General features: G+C 41.3%; 1 long non-coding RNA gene across 4 annotated transcripts in view; it reads left to right on the top strand.

The window, feature by feature from the left end:
• The window catches only part of LOC146429676 (uncharacterized), a 16,730-nt gene extending 6,177 nt beyond the window's left edge, over positions 1-10,553 (top strand). For 2 of the 4 annotated variants that reach the window (XR_014855633.1, XR_014855632.1), the window contains exon 3: positions 2,381-10,553. This is a non-coding gene — a long non-coding RNA (uncharacterized LOC146429676). Of the gene's footprint in view, positions 1-600; positions 703-1,581; positions 1,634-2,380 lie in introns of all 4 variants that reach the window. The other 2 variants (XR_014855630.1, XR_014855631.1) reach the window with 2 other exon arrangements.
• The last annotated feature ends 9,783 nt before the right edge of the window (positions 10,554-20,336 follow it).

Genomic DNA, 20,336 nt, shown 5'->3' on the forward strand with positions numbered 1-20,336 from the left:
GAATTGTGTCCTCAAATTCAAATTATAGGCAGTTTTTCCTGCATTGATTGTTTTATTTTGTCGAAAGACAATGCAAATAAATTCAAAATGCATCATGATGAGGAACTTTTGTTCAGCTTATGGAACCTCACACAATTTCTACACATTGAGTGAAACGGATTTAGAGAGAGTAGTAAAAATTTAATCATGATGATGTGTATATGCACTAAGGCATAATGTCAAAGTCTGCTAATTTTCAGTGTAGAGAGAGCAGGGAAGCTGAGGAAAATGCCTGAGTATGGAGCTCATCTAAAATACGATAAAATATATGCATAAAAGAAACTATCCTGCTGCCTTTTCCATAAGCCACACAATCTAGTGCAGCACTGACCTGTCGTCTCAATGTGACCTTCAAGGGAGCCTATCATGGCTCTTTTTACATTACAGCAACAGCTGAGAAAAGAAGCCACTGATTCCCACTGCTGCCAGGACCTAATGGAAACTCAGCAGGGGATGGCTGGAGAAATTAATTTATCTTATGTGTTCTCTCTGATAGTAATGTCTGCTGCTCTTTGCCACCATTTGCAGGGTGATATATACCCTTTTCCTTGTCCCTCTCAGGTCTCTTTCCACATACAAGCACAGAGGGAAATAATATGCTGAACTAGCACAGTAAAAGTTTGTAGTGCTGCAGTATTTGCTTCACAAGACACAGGATCCAAGGTAGTGGAGATCATCACAACAGGACACGTTAATAAAACTGAAATTCTTTAGTATATTTATTCCTGGCCTTTCTCTGGTCCTATTCCACAGCAGCTAATTTTTGTTCACTCACACAAGTATAGTTGGGGCAGTACTATGTGTGTTGAAGAACATGGTCTTACATTTGAGTCAATTCAGAAAATTCAGGATTCAGTGGAGAATTAGAAGTATCTTGATGGTGTTCTGGTGACAGCATGTTCTGTCCACCTGAGTAGCAAGGAAAGTCATAGTTCCCAAAGAAGTATCATATGACAGAAAGTGTGCCATCTCCGTAGGCAGTGCTGTAAACATGCTCCTGCAATGCCAGCATCTCGCCAGAAACAGGAAGTTCTATTTCTTTCAAAAGTAGGTGATAATTTAGAGACAGCTTAACTAAGAGGTTGGGAGGACTTCAGCCTCATGTCTTGTAGGAAACATTTATAAATTGCAAAATTTTATATTTATATTTATAAAGACTTCTGTATTAGCAAAAGCTTTGCAATGACTTAGTATTGTCTGTAGTGCTTTGAACTAGGAAAACACACAAAGACAATAGAAACAGGTAAGAGATATTGAGTAATTTAGCTGAAAAAGCTGAACTAAAGCATATGAAGCAATAACTTGAAAACTCTTAAGTAATTTTTGACTAAATACTGCTGTGTTGGTTTTGGTTTGGTTGTTGTTTTTTTTTTCCTGGAAAGGACCTGAAAAGCCATGGGCAGAAACACCTTCCACTGTTCCAGGCTGCTCCAAGCCCTGTCCAGCCTGGCCTTGGACACTTCCAGGGATCCAGGGGCAGCCACAGCTTCTCTGGGCGCCCTGTGCCAGGGCCTCATCTAATACAAAACTCTTCTCTTTCAGTTTAAAACTGCTACCCCTTGTCAAACAACTTGGCATGGTGAAATCAAAGAAAGTTTGTAAGCATTCTATTCCCAAGTGTCCTTCTTCTATAAGAAGTGAAAATTACAAAAAGTCATGTCCAGACTCTTGCTCATACCTGTATGAATATGAGGAATTCATCCTTTGTGGCAGCTTTATCTTCTTTCACAAATCTGATCTTTCTCCCACTGATTATTAATTAAATTTACTGGTACGTTGGCCTATAAGCGTCTTGTAAAGAATCTAAAGTCCTCAATTCTATTGATTGTCTTCTCTGAGTTCACAGACATGGGTGAATTACACTGGAGAAAAGTGCATTTCATGCTGCCTTTCCTAGTACACTGCCTTGTGCTGGGGAATGTTTGCAGACAGGGGAAGCCAATTACTTATACTGATAGATCATTAGCACATTTCTTGTCAAGCTTTTGACCTCTGCCAGCAACACAACTCCTAATGAGGTTTAAAGGCATAACTGGACAGCTGGCATTTTCTGGGATCCTTCCCAATACAGTCTGCATCCAGCTTCACTATTCTTGATACAGAAATAGTTGACTTCTATAAGCATAAACAGTTCCATGCCAATTGGCCTAAGTTCCTGGACATGTTTAATTTACTAGCCTAGTTGTAGTGTTACTCTGGAAAGGTTTGGAGCAGTGACAGCAGTATCTGTCCTTGGGAAAGGAAGGACCTGCTGGGAGAAGAAATAATACTTTGATGAACAAAGGGAATTAAAATTGATTCTGCCTCTATTAACTTTCTGCCAATGTTTCCATCTCTTCAGGGCTGGACTCGAGGCAAAACACAAGCTGAAGGCAAAACACAGAGGAGTCAAAAGAGAGGAGGCAGAATGAGGGTAGACTCTGTCTACAGGCTGTCCTGCACAGTAGTGAGGAGTGGGCAAGGATCTGCAGTGCCAACATTCCCATGGAAGGATTTTATTGTGCTGAAAATAGATCCTTCCTGAGATGGAGACCAGGCAGCTGCCTCACCCTCTGCCAACCCTTAACCATGGCTTCCCCTCTCCCGTGTTCTGTGACTGTCTGTGAATCCAGGAGCAAGAATCACAGCAAGGCAGCAGAGTCAAGTGGGAATGTGAAGGCATCGACTACTTGTCTGTGTCCTGCTAGGACACCATCCTGAAGCCCCCATCCATGGTTTTTTTCCTTGGTACCATTCAGCTCACAAACTAGAAACTGGACTTTAGCATGTGGATGAGGAGCTAGTGGTGGAAATAACACATGATATAAAATACCTTGCTAAACATCTTCAGGCTCCATTAAGTGTTTTCATAGTATATCTTGCAGATGTCCCATTCAGAAGCTGAGGATGGGTTTTGCCCTTTGAAAATTGTCTGAACTGTCTCGACTGTTCAATCAGCTGCTAATTGGTACCTGGCTGGCAATTGTTAATGAGAACAATGCCCTGCGGCTCACAACGAGACTCTTGTCTTTCAAAATCTCCACCAAAGCCCTGTGAGTGAGTCACAGATTGCACCTTTAGTAAATTTGCTGATAACGTTAATCTATGCAGGCGACAGAGAATTAATCCATTGAAACTTCGACAAATCTGAGTGTGAGGCCAGCAGAAACCTCATGAAACTCATTAAGAAGTGGAGTTTTCTGCCTGGGGCAGAATCACACTTTGTGGACAGGGAAATGTCTTAGCAGCAGCCCTGCAAGAAAGGATGTGGGTGTTTTGTGGGATACCAGTTTAACTGTAAGCCAGCAGTGCTTCCTCATCATGAGGACAGCAAATCCAAGAAGGGGCTGCATTAGGAACAACATGTCTAACAGACTGAAAGAACTTAGTTACCCTCCTGCACTTGGGGTTGTTGCAGTCACACCTGAAAAACAGTATTGCATTATGGACTCTGCAGTTGAAGGGGAATGTGGAGAAGCTGGAGACTGGTCCACTGAAGGGCTACCAAAATGGCAAATGACCTAGAGCACATTACCTGGGCTACAAGCTCCCAATAAGTAGAGGATGATGACCTACCTTCACATCTTCCACGATTTCCCATCTGCACTTCCCTTAAGCCCTCTGCTCCTTTGGCCAGAATGTGTCTGTTCATGAAGTAGTGAAAAGCAGCATGGTGTCAGAGGTGGGTCTGTAATTCCATGGCTTCTTCTCTGCAAGAGAGGCTGAAGAAAGCTGTCATTGTACTCAGTGACTCTCTACACCTTCTTTAAGCCAAAACACACTCTTTAAAGATTTTACTGCATGACAGTGTCATACAATGGGGATTATCTTTACAACTGCTATGAAACTTGGCGGCTGGTCCTTGTTTAAATTAATGACAAGAATTAGCTTTACTCGATGCAGCAGGTGAGCTGAAGCTTTCTCAGCTGTTTGGGGACCCATGGTCTGTCTCCTTCTTTCACCTTGAGTTTCCTATTGCACCTCTTTCTGACAATGTTTCTTTTGTCAAATCGTGATAAATTAAAATAAATGTCTCTTCAGCCTGTGTGAGTCCAGCCTCTTGCCTTTCATTTCGAGATGCACTCCAGAGGTGGGGTCTCTGCACAATGATTCCAGTTCTAGTCAGTAGAACAACTTAAATCATTCTCTTCTCAGTAACAGGAAGGTCCTGGTACCAGATTTTTCCCCACTCTGAAAAAATAAAAGAAGCCACAAAATCCAAAATGTACTAAAGACCACAGGCAGAGCTTCTGAATTCAGAACAAGGCACAGCTTTACGAGTTTACAAATTCACAATTTACAAGAACACAGAATGGCAATTGGGTGTTCAAGTAGGAGAGTCAGCTTGGTACTGACCTGTTGCAGCTGCACTAGGAGACAAGGCTGAGCTTATAGATCTGTGCTGTCTGTGTGTGAGGATGTAGCAGCAAGTTAAACTTTTTTGTGTGTTCTTTGGAGATGAAAGTTGGGACCAATGATAAGTTCCCATCCTCTTTTATGTGATAATTATCAGACTGCTGCAGAGGCATGCAAACAATCCCTGGGAGTGCAATGTAGTCTGTGCAATCCCAGCTGGTAAGGATTTGTGCTGGCACCTGACAACACAAAAATAAAAAAGTAATACAGGGAAATGATGGTTTGGCCTTAAAACTAAGATTGTCTCACTGTCAAAATGTCTTTTCTCCATGGGCTTTCTGCCTTTTTCTTAAATGGGCTTCCATTTCTAAGAGGCTGGATGAGAAAAGCTTTTTACAGAGCAAACACATCACACACATCCTTCCTATGGGACTATATCTACATTCTCTGAAGATAATATAGCAACCAGACTAAAGTCTTAGGGGTCATATTTACTCCTGCACCACCGTTATGCACTCATTAATGAAAGAGTAAACTGTTAACTGCAACTTCCAACTAATAGGGTTTGTCAGGCAAAGCTTATTGCAGTTAACTGAGTTTTTCTCCTTCCTAAGGCCAGTTTTGGTGATTCAAATGCATTCAGATTGTTCTCAGCCCTTGCAAATACATTTGGATCTTTTGTGCACATCCAGGGACATATAATGCCCTGCTCATTCAGATTTGCTTTTTGTTACACTTGCATTCAGATTTCTTCTGCTTATAGCTGTGGTAGCAATCCTGTGCCTCAGTGAACATGGAGAGTCCTGGTTGTAAACATGTCAGTGACACTCTTATCTGTCTAATGGAAATTGGAACCATGTGATAAGAAAACAGATTCCAAGGATAGCCATGCACAGCACTGTTCTTGAGCTACTGTAGTACCAGCTAGACAAGGCAGGGATGATTCACGGTGGCAAGCAAACCCAGAGCCTTTCTCTGCTGGGAATTCAAGCTTTAACAAGTCAAGCAAAACCTGTCTTTACATATTTCACTATTTCCTATATGTATTAATAAAATGAAGCCTTTAATGAGAGTCACAGTATCAAAGCAGATGTGTCACAGACAAGAAATCTCTCAGCTGGCTTCCGGTAGTCCCGCAAGAAAATGGGATAGAAGATACTGTGAGTAATTAGGGAAGATTGTCTCAGCACAGGGGAATCATGAACCTCCATCATCCAAAGGACATTAAAAAGCTAAGTAACAGATGCATTTTGGTTTGAAAATGGGGGCACTGGGTTATCTATTGGAGCCTTTCCTGTCAGCTGCTGGCTGCTTGTTACCTTAAGCAAACGAATATCACACATGGAAAGATAAAGTTTTTGATGAAGCCACCAGTAGGGCATGTGGACAGCAGGCCAGAGCTACAGGCCACAGACTTACCTCATGGGGATGGCAGGGAAAAGTCAGCAGGGATGTCAGGATCCAAGAAGAAGTACCTTTTTCCCTGTGTCATGGGCTGGCCCTGCCTTCACACCCACAAGCACAGTGCTGCCACAATTGCCAGAGTTATCAGGGTCCTGACTTTAGCCAGCTGCTTCTCTCCCAAGGGAGAGAAATCACATTGAAGAAGAGCAGAGTGAGTTTGCAAACTGGCTGCAGATGGAAACCCCCAGCATGTGGGTGTGAGTAGCCCTACTGCTGCCCATTGCTGGCTCAGTTGTCTGGACTATAGGTGGTGAAGGTTTGTTGTAGGTGTAGTCCTGTCCTGCTGGGAAGATTTCAGGTTAAGATATCTTTCCTGATCTGCAATATAGGAGGATGAAAAAGGTAATGGGGAGAGAGAATGCAGGGAATACAGAGAATACCTGTGCTTTTTACTGGACTAGCAACTTGCCAGTCCTTAAGCTTTAAATATTCTGAGCATCAATATTCCATTGGTTGTTGCTCAAAGCCAGCAAAAAGTTTTAATTAAAGAAACTAATAGGAAACCCCAGGATGAAAGAGCAATAGAAGTTACAATGTCCATTTTTAAATTGGCAGAGTTCTTGTAATAATTCTTCTGAGAAATAGGGAACATCATAAGCCTTGTGGGAAAAGCCAGTCACAGGTGTACCAAGTTAGCTGTTATTGCTGGACAATCTGCATTATAACATGAAAATTTGGATTGTTTGTTGCTGTCTTGACAACTGAGATGGTAAATTAATATTTGATCCACATGGGCTGTGTAACACTGCAGTAAATAAAATAAACTCCCTGCAGTTCAGAGGTAAGATGAGAGCCCAGCAGCAAAGAGTGGCTGAAAATAAGAGCTGAGAGCATTAGCAAAAATCACGTGTTCTGTGGGTTTCCCAAACAGGCACAGTGATGTGGAGCACATCAGCTGTGGTACTTTGGAAACTGTTAGGGAGCACACGTGTGGCTCTGTAAAAAGTTCTGGTGGCACCTCTGCTGAAATACTCTGTGCTGTCTAAGCATTACACATTCAGAAATTACGGACTCAACGGAAACAGGGGAATTTGTGAGACCACAGGGGAGCAAAGAAACTCCCTTGAGGGAGGAGCTTGAAAGAGTTCAATTTAGAGCTCTCGGGCCTTGGCCAACACCCAAGGAGCACTGGTGAGCCACCCACTTGCTTTTAGGTGGGACAGATCCTTACAAATCTGTCCTACAGCATGTTGCCTCCCCAGGCTCTGTCTCATGCACTTTGCAAACTTGACTTGCCAAATTTGAAGCCCACATCAGCCTGGAGCCAGCATCACCAGGCACAGCACGAGCTGCTCTGCTCAGACAAGAAGAGTCCCCAGCTGGCCCTGACTCCAGCAGCTTTCTGTGCTTTCCAGGAGCACACAGAGTGCTTTGTCCCCAGGTGTGTGCTGTGACCAGAGCCACAAGCAGTGGCTGTGTCTGGCACTGCCTGTGCTCAGCCTGCTGCCTGTGCCAGCAGAGAACTGTCCTGGCTCCAGAGCAGCAGCACCTGGGCTCCAGGCTCTCCATGGCCTCCTTGCAAAGGGGATGTCCCTGCCTTGCTGCTGTCTGTTGGCTTGTTGGGACAGACATGGCAGGACTCCAAGGGTGGCCCAGAGCATTGTCCTGGCAGTGGCTCAGCCTCCATGGTGTCTGGGGCTGGAAAGCAGAGGAATGATGAGACAGGCAGATGTGCTGAGGCTTTCCCTGAACATTACTGCGTTCCTCAGGTGCCCCAGGCTCTGGCACATCCCAATCTTGCTGTCTTTGTTGTGTGTGGGATCAGGAGTTTGCATCTGGTTTTCCTCTCATGGATTTGTCTGGCAGATTTTTGAATCAATGGAAGCCTTCAGTAGCCACTCGGTTGGTGGTGATGAGCTGTGCAGATTAATTACAAGTGTTTTGAGGAATATGTGACACTAAATGGTCTCCAAAGAATGGTTCTTCTCATAGTGGAGACACTTTTGGGTCATGAATTTTCTTTCCAGAGCATCTATTTTTTTGACTCTGGAGCAGGCTGAAATGAGACAGAGAGCTGTTTTTGTTTTGCCACACATGAACCGTAACCTTTTCAGATTTATGATGTGGACATCTGCACTGTCTTGGCCTGAACAATTCTGTCAGCAATACATCCCTAAGGATCCCAGACCAGTTATTTTTATGGATGGTAGTATCATGCTCCTTGGGGTTGGGTTTCAGAAGCAGGGAGATTATTTTTCACTGACATCTTAAAATTTGAGGGGGAGATTAGAATTCTCCAGGGACTAAGTGTGGCATTTGACTCTGTCAGCTGCATGAGTATATCATCTGTTCCTATAATAAGAACACCAGGATTTATACAATTCAGGACATCATAAATTATGCTAAAATGGGGGTGTTTTCTGAATTCAGGAAATTGAAATGGAAATTCATGGAAATTCAAGGAAAAATGAAAGTACACCCACATTTGCCCACACACTGTTTATATTACTCTTGTATTTTCTTTTCATGTCGACCTTGCAGTGGCTGTGCAGAGCTTGGACTCTCCTTGGGAAGAAACCTGTGCATGAATACACAGAAGGGGTGAAAACCTTCCTAGGCTGTTGTGCTGAAAAACTTCCTGAAAAAGAGATTTCTCCAATGCTGGTTTTCCATGGAGGCAGGAGGACAACTTTTTGGCAGGAGTAATGAGGTGATAGAAATGTCCCCCTGGTCTGGTTTCCGTAGAATTCACCTGGAGAGACATCTCCTGTGTGGCATCAGAGTTCCATAGGAAATGTGTTGGGCTCATCACAGGCACCCTAAGCAATATCTGCATGAGCTCCTCTGTGCTGCCTCCCTCTGTCCCTGCTCCATCTTCAGTATCAAAAATTGTAGCAGCCACTATTGCAGCAAAATTGTCAGGGAATTTCCTGAATTTTCCTGCAGAAGATTTCACACTGCAACCTGCTCTGTGCTTAGATGCATCCTGCCCTCCCTGGATTGCAGCACAACAAAGCATTTCCCAGAGCTTCTGCGAAAAGGTGTTAGTAAGTGGGGATGCTATCATCCTCTTCTGCTGCCATCTGAGATCCACTGAACAGGGAGGACTGGGAAAGCCTGGAAACTGTCTGCTGCAGTCAGCATGGGTCAGTCAGCTCTGTGTCAGAGCAGCATCATCATTTCCTGAGGGACAGGGAGAGAAGGAAGGGAAAACTGGGCCAGAGAGGAGTCTTAGATATGGTCTGGTACAGTGTAGCTGAGGTATCTCACCCTCTCCAGACTATGAAAGCATCACTGACCCTGTGTCAGTCTGACAGTTTTCCCCCTCAGAGAAAATTTCTGGTCCCCTGCCATGAGAGAACAACCACCTGTTGTGGGTCTCCCCAAAGCTGTAGGGAAACAGGGCTGTTGATGGTGACTTGCATTTAGCTCAGGGCAAAGTGCTGAGCTTCCTGCAGCTCTTGCCAGAGCAGCAGCTCCCTCATGTCCTCAGCTGAGGTGTCCATGTGGCAGTTCTTACAGAGCAGTCCTGGCAAAAGGCTTGTTAACATGCCCAGGAAACAATCCACACATGCAATGGCTTCTTGGATTGTTTGGGAAGAGCCTATGGCATGGCATCTACTAGACACTGGATTATCTGCATAACAAGGAAGTTTGGATTTTGTTTTATGCAGAGCATTCAGGGCTCTTCTACTGCAGGCCAACAAAGTGGCATGTGCAGGAAGAATGTGATTCCCATCCAGTACAATGTGGCATGAATGAACTCTTTCCTAGAATGGTATTGTATAACCTCCAGTGAGCAGCTCATCCAGAAGAAAAGGCAGGTGGGTGCCAGAGAGCACAGGGAGCACTAATCTCCTGCTAATAACATAGACAAAGTGAGGCAAAGTAAAAAAAAAAACCAAAAACCAAAAAAACCGCACAGTAATCCTAGAAAAAGGCCATCACATCAGTCATTTTAGAAGAACAGATATAAAGTCACAACACTCAGTGCAATATTCCCACCCCTTGTCATAAATTCAGTGTTTACAAGGCACATGGTTCTCCCCTAAACAATTCTCCCCCAAAGGTGAGAAATGTTTGGCATGTCATGAAGGCTTTTGTTAAATTATTTTTGTGATTTACAGATTGCTATTAATGAGTTGGCATTTTGGCATATCATTCGTCTGTCTAAGACTATAGTTTGTAGTCTACACATCTGTCTGGATAGAGAAACTTGATAAATATCCTTGTCATTCATGACAAAGCCAAAACTTCTTGAGCAGAAGAACATTGGAACTCCTGGAAGTCTATCTGGAACCAAAAAGAGGGTTGAGCCTTACATTGAAAGCAACACTGCTGTCACTTGGAAATGAGAAGGACAAGAACACAGAAACAGACACCTTCCTAGTCTGCCTGTAACAATCAACCTAACTTATGCTCAATTCTGTAATCTCATCAAGTCACAAACTATTGCCAGTCATAATGAAAACCAATAGAGGGATAGAGAAAAATTTATGATATGGTGCTCACCACTGCAGTGGCCAGAATTTTATGGCATATTTCCAGGTCTTAATTTCTATGTGGCTTTTTACCTCTAAAATTCTCAAAATATGGATATATACATGTTTGAGGATCAGAAATGTACCCCTAATTCTCAAAATGAATTAGCAAATGGACTCTTTTAATTCATTCATTTTACTCCTAATATTTTCTGTCAGCCTAAAGATATTATTTTCTTCCTTGTTTTTTTTTTCTCCTCAGTGCAGTTATGCAAATAAATCCATCTTGTATCAGTTTCATCTCCCTAGACTATATTTTCAATCACTCACCAAGTGTGACCCATCATCATTCCAGCCAGTCTTTTCAAGTCTCTAATCATAAAGGAGTTCATCCATTCTTGGGAACATTTTAATAATTCTGAGGGGGTGGGACAAGAGTAACAGGGAGAGAGGAGCATGCAGTATGGACCAAGAGGCAGGAAAAACCCAAAAGCAATAGAGAGGTGAGTAAAGAGAAAGCTGTTTTTGAGCAGTGGGAGAAAGCATTTACTGCTCAGTAGTAACTCTGATGACCACCTTATTCAGAGAGAAGTATTTCTTTCTTCCCAAATCAATCCTATCAGTAACCTGGCAGTAACTGACTGGAAGTGTTTTCTAACCCACCCAAGACTCACAGTGTTTCTGCACAGGATAAGCCACTTCAGGGGTCAGGCTGGCCTTATGAGAAGGACCATGATCTCACTGCTCTATGCTGCACAGTTGCTTCCATGAAGGTCACACTCAATCTGTATTTACAAGAGTCCCCTGCTTATAAAACAGCTTACCATGCCGTGCCCAGTGAGCACATACTCTCCCAGGAGTGTCCTAAATACTTTCTGTCCTCTCAGTCCCCACCAGTACCTCTCCTTTCCCTTCCTTTGTTGTTTCCAGTCATTTCTTTTGGCACTCCTGCTCACAAGGACTTGGGGTGTGAGGAGGCACCAGACACTGCCTGCCTGCCCCTCCTGCAGTGCCAGGACAAAGCATGGATCTGGCAGATGGATCTGTTTCCCATGGCATTCATTCAGTGCCCAAAGAGACACCCATCGAGGTACTGGGCAATGGGCATGAAATTGGGTGGAAAAACACAGAATATACCCAAAGCTGGTAGGTCTTTTCTTCAGATATTTTCCAAAGATTCATCTTTGCTCCTTCTTTTGAAATTATGTTTGCCTTGAAAGATTGAAAACCTCTACTTATCACTGCTTAAATAATATTTATTCATAGTTCCTCTTTATTTTGAAAGATCCCAGCAGCATGTGCAAATGGTGAACATTTCCCAAAGTGAATAAAACTGCAACTATCAAGCCTTGAATTACATCTCACAAGTCAAATACTGTTTCTTCTCGGGCATTAGATTATTGAGGGTAAAGCAGTTTCACTAGTTAGTCTTAAAGATATAAAGTCACTCAAGAAAAATAGTTTCTGTGGAACAGGGATTTGTTCATCTGACTCTGATGATAGCAAAGGGAATGGAGCTCTTATTTTCTAAGAAATACCTGTCACTCTTTCACATCAAGACTATTATGGACTTGGAAGTCTATGCAATAAAAACAAGGTATCAGATGCATCTATTTTAAGCTTTCTCTCAGAGGTGTACATTTATGCCTATTATGGATCCATGTTTTTCCCAAGATCAGTTACCTTTACATCAGCACTTACCAGCTGACGGGCAGCCTGACTCCAGGAATAGTGTGTCACTGCAAAATGATGCCCATCCTCCATGTATGGCAACAAATCACAAAGTGAGGAGAAATTAATTTTCCATTTCACCTCTATTAATATTCCATTTTGATCCCGATAATCCTCAGTAATTTATAGGGTGTGTAGTAAAGTTCTGCACAGTGCAATGTGTGGGAATTTTGTGTTGCCTGAATGTACCTTTTATAACAGAAGATCCAACAGATATTTGCAGAATTTTTCTATTAAAAAAAATCCACAACATCAGTAGTTTTTGCAACGCACTGTAAGACAATAATTTATTAAAGAAATAAATAAAAACATTTGATGTAAAATGTGTTCTGATTGCTTTAAAATAAATATATATCATCCATTCCATATTCTTTGCGAGATCATCCAAAGCAAAGAGAATGGATTATGGCTAGTTATAAAGTCTATTTGCCCTTCAGCAAATAGACATAGACTTCAACCTTTTCTACACTTCAAATGAATTTTTTTAGGAAATTCACAGGAGCAGAATGTAAATTAAAGGATTTACATTCTTTCTTTTACTATGTTATGAAAAAGATAGTAAAAGATAGTGTGTAAAACCACTTTCAGTCCCCCTGGTGTACACCAGATTGGTACCCAGGTACCAAATATTATCACTAGTGCCCAGTAACCCTGAATTTCTTGTTTCTATAATCTTATGTGAAACCAAATTATATAAAAGTCATGGAGTCATAAAATTATGAGGTCATAGGGGGGCTCAGGGGATTAGCTAGTCCAACCACCCTGCTGAAAGCAAGGTCAACTAGAACAAGATGTTTAGCTGGGTTTGGAATATCTCCAAGGATAGGCACTCTCAATCTCTCTGGGTAACCCTTTGTAGTGTTTGAACATCCTAACAATCTAAACATCCAACAAGCTAAAATATTTATTCTTATTTTTAAGAGGAATTTCTTACATGTTATTTTGTGTCCATTTTCTGTTGTGCCATCATTGCATAGCATTGATAAGAGTCTGGCTTTGTCTTCTTAACCCCTGCTGCCCATAAAATATTTACACATATTTACATAGATGTAAATATGAGATCTCTTTTTTTCGGGGCTAAACAATCCCAGCTAACTCAGCCTCTCTCCATAGTCAGATGCCCCAATTCTTCAATCAACCACACCTCCCAGTTCTGTCTCATCAACATATTTGCTGAGGGTGCTCTCTGTTCCAGCATCTAGAATGCCAATGAAGATGTTTAAAGAATGTGGGCATTTGTTTTGATGACTGGAACAATACTATTTTAATGTTAAACTTTTCCACAAGAAAGTCAAAACATGAAGAACATGAATACAAATCACCTGTGAGGGACCACAAAAGTGCAACAAACTGTTGTTTCAGAAATTTTAAACCATCAGTTGCTGAGCTCAGGAAGGCAAAATGATATGTCAGCTTTTGCTTTTATGTCAGGGACTGCATACCCTTGAACAATCCATAGTTTTCATGCAGAAAGACTAATACGAACAATTAATACTGGATTTTTATCTGAAGGGTTTAAGGCTCAATCTGACACCTTGGGAAGGAATTTTATGTTGCAGGAAGGACAGCCTCCTCATTCTTTATTTCACAACCACTGAAATCCTTACAGAACACTGTCCTCAAGAGAGGGTGCTTGATAACGAGATCCCAGGCTCACACAAGCTGTATCCCTTATCTTTTAACTGCAGCTATAAATTGCTGGCTATCATGACTGGCAAGATATTCAAGAACAGCACTGCAGTTCAGGCTAGGGGATCCCTACCATGGAAGCATCCGACAGACGAGCACAGAAATCATAGTCCTTCACTCTCTGTCTGCTTGAGTAAGTATTTAAACTGTTCTTCAAACTTCCATGGAGTCAGATCTGTTAAACTTTGTAACAAAAATATAATTTTAGGATTTTTTGTTGTTGTTTTTGTTGAGTCCAGCATGGAGAAAATAATTCTGTAATGATCGATGCACCAAAAGAGTAACCATAAACAGGCTGGTTTCCTGGCACAGCAGTCCTTATCCCTGTGCAAAGTAACACATTGATGTACACAGTGGGACAAACCTTTGTCCATTCTGTGGCAATGGAAATTGTTGTAACTCTCAGCGACAATCCATAGGAAAACATAAATTCCTGCCATGTTTTCCTGTACACAGTTCTTCCTTAGGCCATGAGATTCTCTGCCACAGCTGAGTGTCCCAGCCTGTTCCCTTGCCCACACAGTGCTACACTATAGTATGTAGCAGTGTGATCCTAAATATCTTCTCTATTTTTTGCATAATCATAAAATATAAGAATTAAAATGATCCATCTAGATCTAGATAGTTAGGAAATGAAAGAATAGAAGAAGACCCTCAGAGTCCACTGCAGAAAGAGTGCAGTGTCCAATGCATCAGAGTCCACTGCAGAAAGACTTCCTGCAAACACTGATTCTCAAAGCACAGCTCATGTTCTGCAGCCAGAGTTCATGCTGGATCAGCAGCAGTCCATTAATCATGACATGTTAGTAAATCCATGAGAAATTCAACACCATATTTGACAGGAGCAGGTGCATCACACTAGTGTCTCTAGACTTTGGCAAATCTTCAGGAGTGTGTAATTTCATTCCCCAAGAAGCAAAACAAAACTGAGCATTTTCAGATTATCCAGTAGCTTAGTTCTTCTTTTATAAGTTTCTTTCAACACATTTACCTCTGTAGTTACACAATTAGCCCTGTTAGTAATTTCAGAGTTGGATTGAGAACATAACCAATGGAACAAAGCAACTGGCAAAGTACCAAAGCCATCGTCATCGGACAATTCTTCTTCAATTCAGTCTTGCATAAAAAAGTGAGACATAAGCCTATGTAATGTGTCCTCATGCCACCCAGGGACACATCCAATCAAGAAACCACAGGAAATCAAAAGACTTTGGGAGAAGATGACAAGAAATCAAGGAAAGATTATTCTCTGTAATCACCAGATTCTTACTCAGCGTGGATACTGATGTACAAACAGCATACAAACAAAACCTGAGGGAAGACAAAAGAAAAAGGGCTGAGGGCAATTATGAGCAGACTGAATATAGAGTTCAGCAGAGACAAACCATGCAGACCTGTAAAAATCTCCTGTGAAAAGCAGGTGTGTGTGCAGAAAAGCCAGAGGGCTGTCTGCAGGGCAACACTGAGGGTCAGAGCTCTCAGAGAACAGGCATGAATAGAGCACAGCTTGCAGGAGCAGTTTTCTCATGCAGGGTTTAATCCTAATTTTAGCTGCCACTTCTCCTGGGCTGGACCTAAGTGCTTTCAGTTAGCCTTGTTTTGGAGCAGCGAGTGGCTGAGCCATTCAGAAATGTGCCCTTTCCACAGTATGCCAGATTGCTGAGGATGCCAGGAAGCAGCTGGATGCCACAGGAGCTCAAACAGGAGTCTTTGCACCTACCTTGAGCTCTGTCCATTGGTGGGAAGGTAATCAGCCTTGCATTTCCCTGTTGATTTAGCTCCAAGGACAGAATCTCTTATGCTAGACATTCCCTCAGACAGGCAGCCAATTTACAAGTGACCCATTTGGCTAATGTTAATAAGTCATCTGAGAGTGAACAGTAACACCATAGTGACAATAAATATACACTGTCCTTCCTGGTGCTTCCAAAAACATCTAATGGAAATTTTTACTGTGTGTTCATTAATAATCATATTCTTGGCTATAGTGTCTTCTGATTTTGTTTCCTTAAAATCATTCTTGGAACTTTTTTAAATATTTCCCTCTCTTTGTCCATACTTCGTGTACTGAACAGAATGAAATGTTATTCAACAGACCACATAATTTTAAAGACATTTGCTCTTCGGAGAAACCACCTTTCAAAGTTAATGAACTCAGGTCATGGCAAATTTTTGGGTTCCAAAATTCATCTTTGGAGGTACCTGGAAGACGTTAGGGAATGGATTCTCTTTGGGCTTTCGATATATAAAATTCAGATTTCTGAGTCTGTCATTATCATAACCTCCTTGCACAGTCAAAGGAGAAAAAGCCTGAGACAAGTATCTAAGACCAAATGATTTGCCACATTTTGTAGTCCATTCTCTTAATAAATTGACAACAATTAGAGTCATTACATCATCAATAATTCAGGCATTAATGGAAATTATTCTTTGCAGTTAAACTTTCTTCATAGAGCATTCAAACCAACACACAAAAGATGAGGGAGAAAGCTCAGATTTCAATACATTGCTTCAAAAGTTAATTTTACAGTATATCATCACCTGTATTTGACATCTCATATTTAGTTTCATCCCCAGGTTAATACGAATTGCCTAATAAGAGAATGGACCTAAGAACAAATGACAGAGGAATTGCTATTTCATTATGCTCTGCTTCTTTGACTGTCTCATTTGACATCTGAAAATCAAAGTCCGTCACCCCAGTTTCCTGTTCTCTGAGCAATATTTTACTTTTTTCTTCAGAGTTAACCAAAAAACCTAATGATCAGAGGAGAGAATACTTCATTATTTCCATAGGAGGCAACTTCAGATCCACGCAGGAAATACTGCTCTAGCCAATTTCTATATATTATCAAGCTTCCCACTTCTGCCTCTTTGAGAAGGTAGAAAAGGCACATCAAAAGCTATTTGAACCAAGATCATTATTCTAAACCCAGCATGATGTGGCAGATGGAATGAAAACAGCTCTTTAGTGGCACTGATGGATGGTGCTCTGCTGCCTGTAGATGGAAGCAGAAATATCCATTCTCACACTCCTCCACAGTGTCAGCACTGCCAAAGGTGATAATGCTGGCCTGCTTGAGAGAGCTGCCATGGACATATTTTAAAGAGATCTACACAGGGGAAAGGCAGGAAAGGTAAAGAGCATGTAACCTCCACACTGTTCTCAGTCCTGCGAGATCCAGTTCTCAGATTCACTTGACTGTAAGCAACTGAGGTAGCAAAATTAATTGTGCCTCCTGACACAGAAATACTCCTGTAAGTCCTCTCAGTTAAGGAGGTATGTGGGCAGATTATCTCAATGGAAGTCCAAATCATAGATACATAATTTATACCTTACAAGCAACATACCTCCTTTAGCCCCATGCAAACACACACTGTCATTTAACTGTCCACTGCTTTGGTCAAACCATGGACCATTGTAAAGCACATTTATTAGTATCACCCAGTATCTCTTAATATTGTAAACCAATGTCAGTAAGTCTAAAATACAGCTGATTAATCTATCACACATGTAGAGAAAAACAAAACAACTGAGAAAATTTCCATTTGACATGAAAAACAAATGCCATCATCTTCTTATCTTCAGTGGAAAGGACCATCCTGTTTGTGTTTGTAGGCTTAGGAATTTGTGGTATAGTATATATCAGTGTCTAAAAATACAATTTCTGGTTTACCTTTGTTTCTAGACGTCTTCCTATGGAAAGAGATAGGATCTTCTGTAAGTGATAAACCCTTCTCTAAAAAAGATATCATGGTCAAGGAAAGAAGTGCCTTTCAGAGTGACTTTCCTCTTTCCATGTACTACTCAAAATGAAACTCAAAATGAATAGCTTGAACCATGAGAATGACCATTCTGTGCCAGACCAGCACCAAGCCAGTTACTGTGGTTGGACCCTGGCCAAACTCCAGACAAAATTCTATGGTTCTATGACTGATGATTGCCTTATGCTTTCTCTGGTTGGTGCACTGTGGCTACAATTGATAGCATTAGGCTAAAATGTCACCACTTTATAGCATCTTGAGAAATTTTTGGTGAGTCACAGGACTCACCTTTCCTTTGGAAAGCTCTTTTTTTATCTCCTCAGTTATAACCAGCAAAGTGCCAAAATTTTCTCAGTTGTGTTTTTAGTGACAAGAAAAGAGGCAATGGGCAACAACTAAAACACAGGAAATTTGTTCACACATTAGAGGAGACTTTTTGCTGTGAGGGTGGTCAAACATTAGAGCTGGGTGACAAGGTTGTTTAGTATCCATCCTTGGACATGTCAAATACCTAACTGGCTGAGTCTTCTGCAACCTGCTTTCCTTCACACTACTTGAGCAAGGGTGAATTGAAGACAAATGAACAAGAAAAAATGTTTGAAAATGTCTAGGAAAAAAGTGATCAAGGATTTAATGAAGTGTTTTTTCTTGAGTTGTTTCTGTAACACAAAATTACTGTGAAAAGACTTGACTACATTTGTATCTTTTATAAGCCAAATGCTGTTTAGATGTCTTCTAATGGTTTCTAAAAAATTACTGATTTTGGCTTAGTAACTCACACTTTATTCAACAAGATTTAGAAACAGGATAATTTGCCTTCCTGAATCCTATTTATTTTGAAAGATCCTTCTTCTTTCACTGATGTATTTTCCAACAAGCTTCCTGCCTGTCAACACTGACTGGTTAATTAGCGGGTTTAAAATAGATTTGTGACTTACAAGCCAGGCAGACTGTGGAGCTTTCCAAACATGCTTGTCATTCACTAGGTACCTCAGACACTGCCAAAATATCTTCTGTAGTTGTTATTGCATGTCTTCCAGTCCAGCTAAGACCAGCTAAAAGGTTAGATCTATAATGAGAAAACAAACCTAGAAGAGTGGCATAGGAACACTGAACCAACAAGAAGCCTTGCCCTCTTCTTTTATAAGTCTCAACATTGCAAAAAGAGAGAAATGTCAACCACCTATATTATATTAAATGCAGCCCTGATTGCCTTCTCTGTACCTCTAGCTAAACTTATTGCTTAAATCAGGGCCAGCTGTAACTTTTTTTAAATGTCCCGTGCTGGGTGATTAGTTCACTCAGAAGCAGTTTTGATCGGGGGAGACATGCCTTTCTGCTCCCTAAATCTTTTGCAGTCTAGGTTAGGTAGAATGTTAGCTAAAAATCTCTTCAGTTTCCAGGATTTGTGATCAAATGTATGGTGCAGGAATGCCCAGTGGTTAAAGCACGTGCTGAAACAGTGAGATACCTGAACAGTGAACTGTGGGTGCTCATTAGTCAAAGTGACCATCAAATAACATACTATGACAATGCTCTAATCATTAGAATATAACCCACTTCATATAGAACAGTATTCAGTTTTCGAGATTTGTGGATCAGAAGAGCGACAGACAAGAGAATATTGTCAGCTGACCTGGGTTTGCAGTCAGCAGAACTGGGTCACTTTCCTGATAAGATGCAATGCAGCACAATACTGTGAAGAATACCTGAACTTTAGCAATGCTCAGTAAATTTGCAGTTGTAGTACACAGAGAAAAAAAGCATTTTGATGGAAAAATTCTGAAAGAATCAATACTGACATCAATGAATGTTAACACAGTAGGGCACATGGAAAGATTTTAAATGTTCATACATATTCCATATTTTTTAAATACTCTAGCTAAATTGCATGATTTTGATATTCTGTCAACTGTTAAGCAGTTATAGTTCAGATCATCTAAGCCAGTCACTGGCAGTTCATGTAGCTGAAAGCTTTCAGCTGAGCTCAAATTGCAAACAAAACTTTTAAAATAAATCCAGAATAGCAAAAACTGTAGTGGAAAAAGACAAGATAAAGCCAGAAGAGTACCAGTAAAGTCAGTACATATGGAACCAGAAGTAACTGAAGACATGAGGAAGCCACTGAAAGGTGATCAAAGGAGATCTGAATCTTTGAAGTAAGGATCACAGGCCATTATGCCCAGCGAATTCTTTGAAGTACAGGAAGAATGGCTCTACACTAGATTTTGAGGCAAGCTCATGGACCATAAATCTATGCCTTTGGTTGTCATATAAAGTAGCCAGCCTACTTGTAAAGAGGGTTTCCTAATACATCCAATCTATCCTCCCGTAGAATGACCAAAATTCCATTTGGAGGCCAAGTAAATGTCAGGGTGCTTTATCAGCAAAGGGTTCAGGAGCCCAAGTCTTTGCATAGAGAGAAGGGTAGATCTGAAAGCCCAATATACTCTCAGAAATCTTGTGTAATAGGCACTGCAATAAAGAAAAGTTTTAAATCCCATCCAGTATGGCTCTAGCAGTACTAAAGTCAGAGCACTCCTTTTGGAAGAGAGTATTCAGTTACTGAAGGGGAATATATTATTCTTCCCAAACATTAAACCCAACAAGCTGTCCTGTAGCAAGAAGACAGCCAGTGGGTATGGGGTTGATCCCTTTGCTCATTCACCAGTAAGTCTCTGCTACAGAAAGTTTCAGATTAGCCACATGATCAAAAAGATGTAAGGTCAGAGACATCTACAGATCTCACCGTGGTTTATGGGAAGACAATCCTAAGTCTCATGTGGGTCAAGTCATTACATACATTCAAATGTTATTTAATGACTTAAAATTCACAAATGGTCTGATACGACAGCATGTGCCAAGACCTGGAAGTTACAAATCATATTGAAA

Source organism: Lichenostomus cassidix, chromosome 18 (assembly GCF_008360975.1).
Source record: "Lichenostomus cassidix isolate B80296 chromosome 18, HeHo_3.0, whole genome shotgun sequence".
NCBI classification, from domain to species: Eukaryota; Metazoa; Chordata; class Aves; order Passeriformes; family Meliphagidae; genus Lichenostomus; species Lichenostomus cassidix.